This window comes from Mastomys coucha, unplaced genomic scaffold (assembly GCF_008632895.1).
Source record: "Mastomys coucha isolate ucsf_1 unplaced genomic scaffold, UCSF_Mcou_1 pScaffold14, whole genome shotgun sequence".
NCBI lineage: Eukaryota > Metazoa > Chordata > Mammalia > Rodentia > Muridae > Mastomys > Mastomys coucha.
The window spans coordinates 82146747-82158464 of record NW_022196896.1 but is presented as its reverse complement, the minus strand read 5'-3'; the positions used below and the strand labels follow the sequence as shown (position 1 = coordinate 82158464).

Here is an 11718-nt window from a genome sequence, read left to right as displayed (position 1 = left end):
AGTGGGAGAGGGTGGGGTAGCAAGCAGGGGGAGGGGAGAGGCAACAGGGGTTTGTTCTTGTTGTTTTTGTTTGTTTGTTTCTTTGTTTTTTGGAAGGGAAACTGGGAAAGGAGAAGTTTACATGTAAATAAAGAAAATATCTAAAAAAAAAAAGTAAACTAAGAAGATAACAAATATCTTTCTCAAAGCCTCCTAATTTTATCCATCTTGCTGATTCATCACTTTTTTATTATCATGTATTTACAGATTGTCGGCTATGGCCTTACTTTCCATGAAGATCAGAAGCCTCGTAGAGTAACAAGCTTTCTGTGCTGAAAGCTGAAAGCTGCACAGAAAGTGTTGTGAGTGACCATTTTCCCTCTCTGTCAGCAAAAACCACAAAGATTTAGGAGGTGAGTTAATGGTATTTTAAGATGAATGCTGTGTACAAAGGAGTGATTTACCCATTAATCTAAAAACCATTTAGAAACGGATTTGAGTGTCATTAAAAAAAAATCAGAATCACTAAATTACAGTATTATGTTAACTTGCAAGCGATCCAGAAAAACACCAAGAAAGATAATTAGGAGACTCGAAAAATAAAATTTATGAGGCAAAGTTAGTAGAAAGTACTGCCTAGCAAAGAAGTTGAGAAACGGAGTCATCATTTTTACATCCATAAAAGCAGCAGAGAAGAAGGACGGTGCTGATGGCGATCTCCATCAATGATGGAAGCAGAAAGGGTGGCGGGGAGGACAGAGGGGCAGCAGAGGAGACTCGACTCACTGTACAGGTCCTGGTGGTAAGAGCTGTCAACCCCAGGGTGCGTTTCTCAGAGAGGAAGAGATGTTACCTCTTCTCATAGTGTCTGCAATGGACTTTAAATGCCACCCAGCCTGGAAAGGGTTGAGGGCCCCTGACTTCCATGCTCCTCTTGCTCTGTGTTTAAGACAGACTTAAATGAGGGTGAATTTAAAGCTAAAACAAGCACATTGCCTGCCATCACTCTCTGCCCATTGCCCAGTAATGGGGCAGTTACTATAAAAGTTTATGAGGCAGCATGGCAAAGGTTGGCTCCAGCCAGCAATTTGACAAAGAGGATGTTGCACAGAGAGCATCAGGCTGGCTCCTCTCCATACAGATTTCAACAAGGAATTGGATTGTGTCCTGTAAACCCAATTACAGTGTTTTCTCATGTTACCTAAACTATTTGTTTGAGTTGAGCTTTTTTCTTAAGAACAAATCCTAAATGAGGCCGCAAAACAGCCTTCTTTAAGAGATGCCCACAATTGATTTTGCAATCATACCTCACAGAGTTGCTTCTTTTCTCATTAAATCAACACCTGTCATATTATGGGAGTGGAAAAGAGAAGAGGAATCCACCCATAGCAATGTCCTAGAAAGATTCAGAAAATAAAGCAACATTGGGGGAAGAAATGGAATTCAGGCTAAATTCATCGCCAGGCGTAAAATATCCCATGAATACCTAATGCTACTGAGCCATGATTTTTTTCTTTTAAGTTTAATTGTGGATATAACATATCATGTAACACAAAATTAGAATCTTAACCATTTTTAAGTATTTAGCCGTGGCATGAGGTACACTCATATTAGTCATCAACCTGCAGGTTTTCATCCTGTGAAATGCTACTTTTTAAACAAAAACTTAACTATACACATCCCAGGCCCCTGAAAACAGTATGCTCTCTCTCTGTCTCTTCAGCCCCCAGCCCTCCCACTTCTATAAAAAATAATATTAATCAAGTACTAATAGTCTACTAGTTTGTCTTACTTAAGCATACTACTTTAGGCACAATAGTTAGAAAAAAATTAAATGTGCTAGGTGTATTTAGTATTAGGTCTCCTTCAAAAGCGGAAGTAACCTGCTCATATTTTGTGATCATAGTATGTATAAATATACATTTTTTTATATTAGGCCAATGGCAGCATTCTGGAGAGTAACATTCTGATAATATTTAATCCACAAAGGAATACCCTCAGCCCGTGCAATCTCATTCTTGGGTTTGTAGCCCAGAGAACATAATACAGGTCCTGGGGAATTTTCTTGGCAGATTTATAGCGGCAGAAAATGAGCAATCTTTGTATCCCGGCTAGGGAAACCCATAAGTAAAACATGCTGTGTGCTCGTTACTGAGCTCTCTTGGAAGCTAGCAGTCATATTCTGCAGTCTGCCTTGCGTGGGGGGCTCCAGGTAACTCTCTGATTGATCGAAGCGTACTGTTGTGTGGGCCTTCTGGTCAGGCTAACCTCCTGCGTGTAGCACCATAGCCTGGTGCCCCACTTCGGTCCCCCATTTGGTAGCTTTGCGGTGGCCTTCGGACCTTTGGAGCCTAGCTTTAGCCTTCCCTGTCATTCTGAGCTGCTAATTAACCTCTGATAAATCCATTTAAGCTTTTTTTTCCCTGACCAAAACTACCAAACAATCGTCTGTCTCCAAAAGAAGACCCAGCATGTGGCTTGTCCGGACCTGACTAGCAGTGTGGATCTTTGAAACAGAAGCATTTATATTTCTCTTTCTTGGCTAAAAATAACACTTTGGCGTCTAATGTGCTTCACGGCCAGTAAATTTGGTGTAAATAATAAAGGGGCTTAAAAATAAACATTCAATGATCTCTCCAACTATATACAAAATATTTAGAAACATAATCTGTCTTATCGCCAAGCACAAATAGGGCTCTATTTACACCCATCTGCTTTGTGCAAGACTTGAGGGCACCTCAAGGGAGGTCTTGAATTATGGTCTGTTTATTTTTGTTTTACTTTCTACTCCTGGCTAAACTGCTATGTCCTTTCTTCATTTATCTATTTTTTTTTCCTTTACCTTATATAAAAGGAACTCGAGTGCCTCTGGAACCTTAAGGGAGCATCGCAGATGCCCTAGCATCAGAAAGTATATGTTTGACTATTTAGGAGAGGCACAGTTCCCCTTGTCCCTACAAGATGAGTTGTGCAGGTCCTTTTCCAGCCACTTTTGACATAAAAGAAGGAAAGACAAAATTTAATGCTAGACTTAAAAAGAAGAGTCCAGCCCTATCATTTTATAAAGATTACTCATTCCCGTTACAGCGGCTGGACCAGGATTGGACTCCAAGGGTGAGTTAAAAGGAGCAGGAAGCCAATGAGAAGAAGCCCCTGCTGAAATGGGGCCAGTCCTCCATCTTGCCACCGCCACAGGCCCCTATGCATTGTACACAGCTGGACCTTTCTCATTCTCAGCTTTACGTGCTGCCGCTAGCTACACCACGGGAGGTAGGAGGGGGACTGAAAAAAAATTTGTTCTCATTTACCTCCACTCCCAGCACCCACATAAGGCATCTCACAAGAGCTTTAGGGGATTCATTCCCTTCTGGCATTCATGGGACACACACACACACACACACACACACACGAACACACACACAAATAAGTTTTGTTTAAAAGGTTTTAAAGCATGCTCTCTCAGATGACTCTAGCATTGCAGACAAAGTTGTGACATGCCACAGAGTGTCCCCATGACAGACGAAGTTCTCCATAAAGTGAAGAACAAGGAGGCCCCTTTGCAGTAACCCCAGGATCATCATTACCGCTGTGCACAATGGCCTCAGCTCGGGTTCTTGCTATGCACAGTTCGTACGCTCTTGCTTAGTGCTGTCACTCGAACCTTCTCACATACTTCACACTTCTTACACTGCTGTCCTTAGGGAACCATGCCTAAAATAAACCATCTTTTTCTGTTCTAAGGAGGAAGGAGAAATCCCCGGCATTTGACAGATGTGTGGAGTGTGGAAGCAGCTGCTCAACACACACGTGAGTAGCTGACACCTTTCTGAGTACCTGCTTAATAAGCATCCCTCTCTGAAAGTGGGAGGACCCCTATACTCAAATCAAACTACCTAATCTACACCACAGATCACACGAACACCTGGCCAGTGTGTGTACACTGGAAGACTCATGGGCAACATAATCTCATGAATAATCTCAACCAAGAGTTGTGGAGACTGGGGACATGGGGAACAAAATTGTATCCAAACAAAATCTCAGCAGGACAGCTTTAAAGAGATGCTGAGATTTCTGAAAGCAGCAGTTCCCAGGCTTTCTGAGGACTACCAGCTCGTGTTGTTCCTACAGTTACATTAATCTTCTATACTGTTGTGGTCCCATTTACCCCCCTTTCCCAGATCTATTACCTCGATTTCCCTCAGCCCTACCTATTGGACTCCAGAAATTCACCAAGGCTTCTTCAGACTCTAGTTCTTTTACTTCCTGTGTCCACTGGAAGGTCACCCAAAGGCTGCGGACAATGTCCAAACACCCACCACTCAAGCTTCACAATATATATTCATGTGTCACAGTACTGTGTTACAGGAGAACATTTTCACACAAGCATACATTATATACATTGAGCACCTTCATTTCAGAGCCCCTACCCTCTCTTCATCATCCCTCTGCACTTTTGTTAGTCCCCTTTCCTCCCTTGGACATTTTTGTTCTCCTTTCATGTCATATAAACATACATGACTTTATGAATCATATAAAATCTAGGAACTACAATTGCGAGAGAACTTGTACTATTTGTCTTTCTGGCCTTGGCTTAACTCTCTGAACATTGTGGTCTCTGGTTTCATCTCTCATCCTACAAAGACATAATTTTGCTCTTTAGGACTATAAAAAGCTTTGCCCATTCCTCTGTTGTGAAGACACCTAGATTGGCTCCAAACTTAGCTGCTGTGAATACAGCTACTATAAACATGGGTGTGCAAGTATCTCTGTGGTGTGTTGACCCAGAAATAAGCCAGAGTATTTCTTTCCTCCTCTTGCATGTCTTGTTGTCTCTTAGCTAATACCTGCCTCTCTCTATAACATGCTGGCATCCTTCCTGCAGGCTCAGCTAACATTGTCATCACCTTTCTCCTTTTAGTCTTAGAGATAGTAATGTCTCTCTACTCTCGATGCACAGAGGGCCACACACACTTTGTTTATCCCTTAAATCCTGTCTGGGCCTCTATAAACATTTATTCACATTTGTTTTAACATTCTGGGTAAGTTCTATTTCTGTCTGGAACTCTTGATACCTTCCAGAAAATTCTCCCATCACTGCTAGTACAGTTTGCCTCTGTTGGTTTGACTGTCATCTGTAAGCAGATACTACTGTATGGAAAGGTTAAAAATTCCAAATGAAAATGATGATTTACTATCCCTTTAAAATTCTATTAAGTTGTAAAATAAATTTCATTTGAAAAGGGATCAAAAGACAAGAAAGATCATGGGCCAGAAGTCAAATATAGATAAATATAGTGAAAGATTGATGGAAACATGAATCACAGGCCACTGAGAGGAAAGAGAAGTGATGCCACGTGAACAGGCACAGCAAACCCAGAGGGCAGCAGAAGGGACTATGCAGAGGCAGCCAGTGAATGCCCTCCACCCACACCTGTGCAGAGTGAGACTGCAGACACAGGGAAAGATGGAAGACAGCTCTGCCCTAAGCAGAATTACTAAAAGCCTGGAAATGAAGCTGCTGAAATCCCAGTCTCCCCTTCCTCTGTCTGAAGGAGCCTGATGATGAACACTGGAGTGGGTGTTTCAGTAAGGCTGGAGTCAGGGCTGAGAGGGACGAAGAACACCTGCATGGATCCAGAATCCTAGCAACATGACTGTGTGTGTGTGTGTGTGTGTGTGTGTGTGTGTGTGTGTGTGTGTGTGTGTTAGTGTGTGTAAGTCTCTGTGTATGTTGGTATGTTTATATATGTGTGAGTGGGTGAGTGAGTGTGTGTCTGTGTGTATGCGTGTGTAAGTCTCTGGGTATTTCTTTCTCTCTCTCTCTCTCTCTCTCTCTCTCTCTCTCTCTCTCTCTCTCTCTGTTTGTGTGTGTGTGTGTACTGCAGAATCTGCTTCTAGATAGTGATTACTAGAAATCCCACAAACACATAGAGAGTTAAACAAAGTCAGTGCCCAGAGGAGCCCATAAAAAAAAAACAATGTCAAACCCTGAAAGCTTCTTCGTTAGTGTTTTGCCCAAGCACACATAGAAATCTTGATCAAGATGGACGATCTCTCTGGCCCTCCATTTTAGAGACCACCTCTCATTATAAGCACAAAAAATTGGACACTGTAATTCTGAACATATCACAAAGTAGAGAAAGTGACATTTATGTAAAAATACATATTCTATGTCTTGAGTAGAAATACATTTCAACAATATATATGAAAATAAGCTTCTATTCCTATATTTGCCTTAATTTACATTTAAGGTGATAAAATGTTCTAATTATTTACATGGAATACAATTGTGGTTATTCTGAATTTTTTGAGAAAGGATCCTGATGCAGTCTAAAAAGCTTGCCTGGAAATCTTTGGCCTATAACTTACAGCAACCCATCTGCTGCTTCCCAAGTGCTGGATTACTTTGGATTCTTTAAACCAGTATTATGAATTTTAAATTTGTAAATATCTTCTTTATAACAATATAAGGAATGCAGTTACTATGATAAAGGCAAATTTGCAAGTCTTTGGAATATCTAGGTATCAGCTATAATATTCAACTCAATTAGAATAGAAATATCCTGATGGAGATTAGATAAACAGTGTTCTAGTGGAAATAGACACATAGTCTGGAAAGGTTTCTTATAAAATGAAATATGCAACCACCATATGCACCCTGCAATTATATTTTGAATCACTTATCTCAAATATGTAAGGTTTATGATAGTTAGATAAAAATCTGTAAAAGAACTTTCACAGTGGCTATATTTATAATATTCAAAACTAGAAACAATTCAAATGTCCTTCATTAGTTGGACTTTTAAATTAACTGTGGACTCTCAGTACTATGAAATCTCACCCAGCCATAAGAAGAAAACAATATACACAATTTGCATGATGTTTGGGGAAACTAAATTAAGTGAAACTAGCAATATAAAACTTTTACACACTATATGATTCCATTTATTTCATTCTTGAAAAGACAAACATGTAAAAATGATGATGAATTAGTAGCTACCGGGACTAAGGCATAGGGAGGGAGAGGAGGTGGGTGTGGCGATGAAAGGCTATGCTGAAGGATCCTTTAAGTGAAAAGTCTTCCTTCTGCATCTCAATATCAAGGTCCTAGATGTGACACCGCACTGCAGATTCTGCAAAATATTGCCATTGATGGCAGCCATCAAAACTCACAGAGGCTAGATCTCACCATATCACTTCTAACCACTGAATACGGATGCATAACTACTTGAAAATAATAACTTTAATTTAGTGCTGAAATATCAATTCAAAATAAACTATAAAAATAGAACACCAAGGCATTCAAATAAGATATAAGACATTTTTTTTTAAATGGACTCACCTACAGATGATCCAACATTTAACTAACATAATTTCTGTTTTTTTTTTTTTGTTTTTTTGGAGACAGGGTTTTTCTGTTTAGCCCTGGTTGTTCTGGAAGTCAGGCTGTAGACCAGGCTGGCCTCGAACTCAGAAATCCACCTGCCTCTGCCTCCCAAGTGCTGGGATTAAAGGCGAGCGCCACCACTGCCCGGCTCATAATTTTTAAAAGTGAGAGTCCTGTGACAACACGAAGAAAACCAATAGTGTGAGGAACTGTCATGAACTGAAGAGCAGGAGGCTTCAGACATAAAAGATGAAGGAAATGACGGTTTTATGCATCAGCTTGACAGTGTCATGGGATGCACAGATCTGCCAAACTTTCCTCTGAGTCTCTGCAGGTGTCTCTAAAAGATAGAGACATTTGAATCTGGAGAGTGGGGTAACCATCTTCCTCACGAGCACTGGAGGCTGAACCAAACCAACTAAAGAATTAAGCAAAACACTGAAAGCTAAGACTGAGCATTTCCTGCTTGGCCTGAGCATCCTCCTGCTGCTGTGATCAGAATCACGTATCATCTGCTTTGGTTCTGTGCCCCTTCACTTTCAGACTATGATCTCTCCCACTTTCATGGTCTTTGGATATAGCCTGGAAGTACCTTTTGGCTCACCTGGGACATGAGATTGAAGATGCCAGGGCATTTTAGAGTTCATAATTGCATAAGCTAAATTCACATAATAAACCATGTCCTTGACTTATATACATATATAATGCATACATATAAGTAGGACTCTTTCTCTAGAGAGCCCTAATTTTAGAAAAAAAAAAAGGCCCTCATTCAGTGGTTTTCAAATAAATGTAAAAGGGCTGCACTATATCACCAGGGTCCAGAACTATAAAGAGTCTCAGATCTCATACAATTTACAAACTAACAAGTTACCCTGCCACAATTCCATAAATTCTAGCAGAGCATACAATGCATCTAGGTTAGAGACAAAGGACTTTTTAATAATGTAATCAAAACTAGTTTTATATTCACATGGCTTTCGTTTTACACACATCATGTATCCCATAGGAGAAGAAAAGAAAAATAGGAAAAGAAAGAGAAACCAAGATATAAGTTGTCAAGGCTATAAGGTTATATCACACCTGAGAAACTTTGACCTTGAAAAGCACAAGTTTTGTATAATGGGCTTCAAGCAAAATCTCCCAAACCTTGCACTAATGCTGCACAACACATGCAACTGGCCCTGAATAAAGATGGACACATCTTTTATATTCTCTATGCAAATACTTTTGAGAAGACAGTTCAAAATCTATACATTCCCTCAGCTCATGAAATCAATAAAAACTCTAGAAAGTTCTCTATGGAGAACTAAGTAAATAAAATAAGGAGATTTAAAATGTTGTGGCAAGCAAAAAAAAATGAAGTGTAGAGTTTTTCTCTAACAATCTTAGTTCCTGGAAGACAGCAAAGCTATGCCAAAAATCTAGAGCAAATTATTTTAATCCTGAAATGTATACCAAGCCCAAATACCAATCCAAACATAGCAGAGTAAACCAGTTCAGGAAAATGAACTGTTGTAAATGGTATCATTCTCAAGCACCTTATACAGCAACCTGCCAACAATTCATGCAGCAAGTCAAATGAAAGTGGAAAAGGAGGGCCGGAGAGATGGCTCAGCTGTTAAGAGCACTGACTGTTTTTCCAAAGGTCCTGAGTTCAATTCCCAAGCAACCATATGGTGGCTCACAACCATCTGTAGGAGGGCCCAATGCCCTCTTCTGGAGTATCTGAGACAGCTACAGTATACTTATATAAATGAAATAAATAATTCTTGAAAGAAAGAGGAAAAGGAAAGGTTTGAAACCCAACCTGTGAGTTAACATAAACATTTGGAAAAGAAAGGCTGTGAAGAGAGTGAAGGAAATTTTAGCTTCACAGGAAGTCATAAGAGTATGTGCTTTGGACTAGGAGGGAAGAAGATACTATCTAGGAAGTACAAGTCCGGAGGTTTGAATATGAATGGGCAGGAGAGCTGGCCCTACCACTTGTCTTCTGTGAGGTGGCTTGGGATGGGGGAGGGGGACAGTGTGTGAAGGGGTAATGCCTTCTGCTCCCTTGACTCCTGCCACTGGAGACAGTCAGGAGAGCTGGCCCTGCCTCTCTTCTCCAGTGAAATGGCTTGTGTGCATGGGGTAATGCCTTCTGCCCATCTGTCTTCACCACCTGAAGCAGTTAGAAGAGCTTACCCACCCAGGGTCATGAGGGTGGGTCAGCTGGCCCCAGTCCTGAGGTGTGAGAGCAAGAGAGCTGCCCAGCTCCTTGTTGGCTGCAACACTGGGAGAGTGGGCCTCTGCCTTGACTGCACCAAACAAATGGTGGAGCTGAGCCTTGGGTAGAGGTGAGCCAGCCTGAGGCAGGAGAATGGGAGAGCTGACCCTGCCTCCTGCCCATGGCAGTACAGAGCGGCCAGAGCAGTGCTGGAGAGCTTGCCCTGGGGGTGTGGATTTTGAGAGAGCGGGTAAGCTAACCACCTCAGCTACAGCTACGTCCCAGACCCAGTTCCAGGGCTTTGAGTAGTACCACCTCAAAAATCTACATCATCTGGAGCACATAAAAAGGCCAGTCCTGCTAATCCAAAGCTACAGGATCTCCATGACACAGAGCAACAACAAGATAAAAGGGCAGAGTCCCAGAGAGGATCCAATATGCATGACAACACAGAAGCCAAGATCTCCCTTGAAAAGACCAATGACTTATTGTAGTGATGTATGACTACAGGGGTATATCTGTGACACACTACAGCTTCCACAATGATGCTGTATTCCTATTCTTTGTTTGGTTTTTTATTTTTGAGTTTTGCATTTTTTTTTTGTTTTCTTTTATAGGAGGTTTCAAGGGTAGAGAGAAGGTACAGAGGGATGGGGAGATGAGTGACAGAGATGCATGATGTGAAACTCACAAAGAATCAATAAATTTTTTTTTAAAAAAAGGCCCCTATAGATAGGCTTTATAGACTTGAATTCTTAGGGTATAGCACTATTTGTTGGAATAGGTATAGCCTTATTGGAGGAAGTATGTCACTAGGGTGCACTTAATGGTTTCAAAAGTCCTAATTAGACGGTTTCTCTCAGTTGTTCTCTATCTTCCTGCTAAATACAAATCCAGATGTAAACCTATGATCTACTTCTCCAGCACCATGTCTGCCTGCATGCGGCCATGCTCCCTGCCATGATGATAATGAACTAAACCTCAGTTTTCATATCCAACTCTACTTCATTTATTGAAGTATAATCAGCAGTGTGGTAATGTTAGGGGATACCTGCAGCTTTAGGGGAGGAATAGGTCATCGGAGAAAAACCCTCATGACAGGAATGAAGGGCTAAGACAGCCTAGAGAGTTGGTTATCCCATCCATCATGTAAGGACCAACATAACTACAAACAGAATTCTGCCACTCCTGGATCATGGACTTTATACAGTTGTTAGAACTGTGAGAACTAAGTGCTGGTCCTATAACCATTCTGTTTGCAGTGTCTGGTCACATGACTGCCAAAAGACTAAAATAGGTCCAATGTTGAAAACTAGCAAGTAAAAATTATTTGAAGCAGTCACTAAATATAGGGAGGGAGGGAGGGAGGGACAGAGAAAAGGAGGGAGGGATGGAGAGAGAGAGAGAGAGTGAGAGAGAGAGAGAGAGAGAGAGAGAGAGAAAGAGAGAGAGAGAATAAATCATGAAATAAAACAGACCATCACCACAGCATTAGACAGAGACTTTAAAACGCAAGCTAATCCAAATACTGCCTACTGACGAGCAGTGCTGTAACTCCACTTGGGAGGTGAACATGAAGAATTAGAAATGCAGTTGCATATGAAAGGAAAAATTAAAGCTTTAGACCTGTGCTGACTAGGAAGAAAAGTTATGGGCCTAAGAATCCATCACAAGCTGGCCCACATAGGCCTGGGAAGGAGCAAGCAAGTTGTTAGATATCATAAGAGCTGGCAGGTCAAGAAGACATAAAACTATAAACATAGAGGAAAACATGTCTAGTCAAACGAGGACAAAACATGATAGTAATAGAAAAACCTGCTGGGAAGAGGCTGTTTTGCACGTACGATTGTCTGTTATCATTAAGCCAGTGGGAGATGCCTGCTGGTCCTTGGTCAAATGCAGCTAAAATATCAGAGATAGAGACTTTCTAACTTAGAGACTTTAAGATACTGAGAACCCAAATATCATCCAGATAAATTTCTTTGTATTTATAATTAAAAGTTTTGTTTCTGTGTTTTGAGAAAAGATAATTAAAGTATTTACATCTTCTAAAAATCTAGACTCCAGAGAATCAAACAAAATATATATCTTAATGATACTGAAAGTTTGTTTTGAGATTTATATGTTACAGAAATATACAGCC

At 40.8% G+C, this 11718-nt stretch overlaps 1 long non-coding RNA gene across 8 annotated transcripts in view; it reads left to right on the top strand.

The window, feature by feature from the left end:
- Positions 1-11718, top strand: part of LOC116088441 — an 83248-nt gene that overhangs the window by 35966 nt on the left and 35564 nt on the right. For 7 of the 8 annotated variants that reach the window (XR_004117890.1, XR_004117894.1, XR_004117889.1 and 4 more), the window contains 2 exons: positions 247-392; positions 3721-3786. This is a non-coding gene — a long non-coding RNA (uncharacterized LOC116088441). Of the gene's footprint in view, positions 1-246; positions 393-3066; positions 3250-3720; positions 3787-11718 lie in introns of all 8 variants that reach the window. The other variant, XR_004117895.1, reaches the window with a different exon arrangement.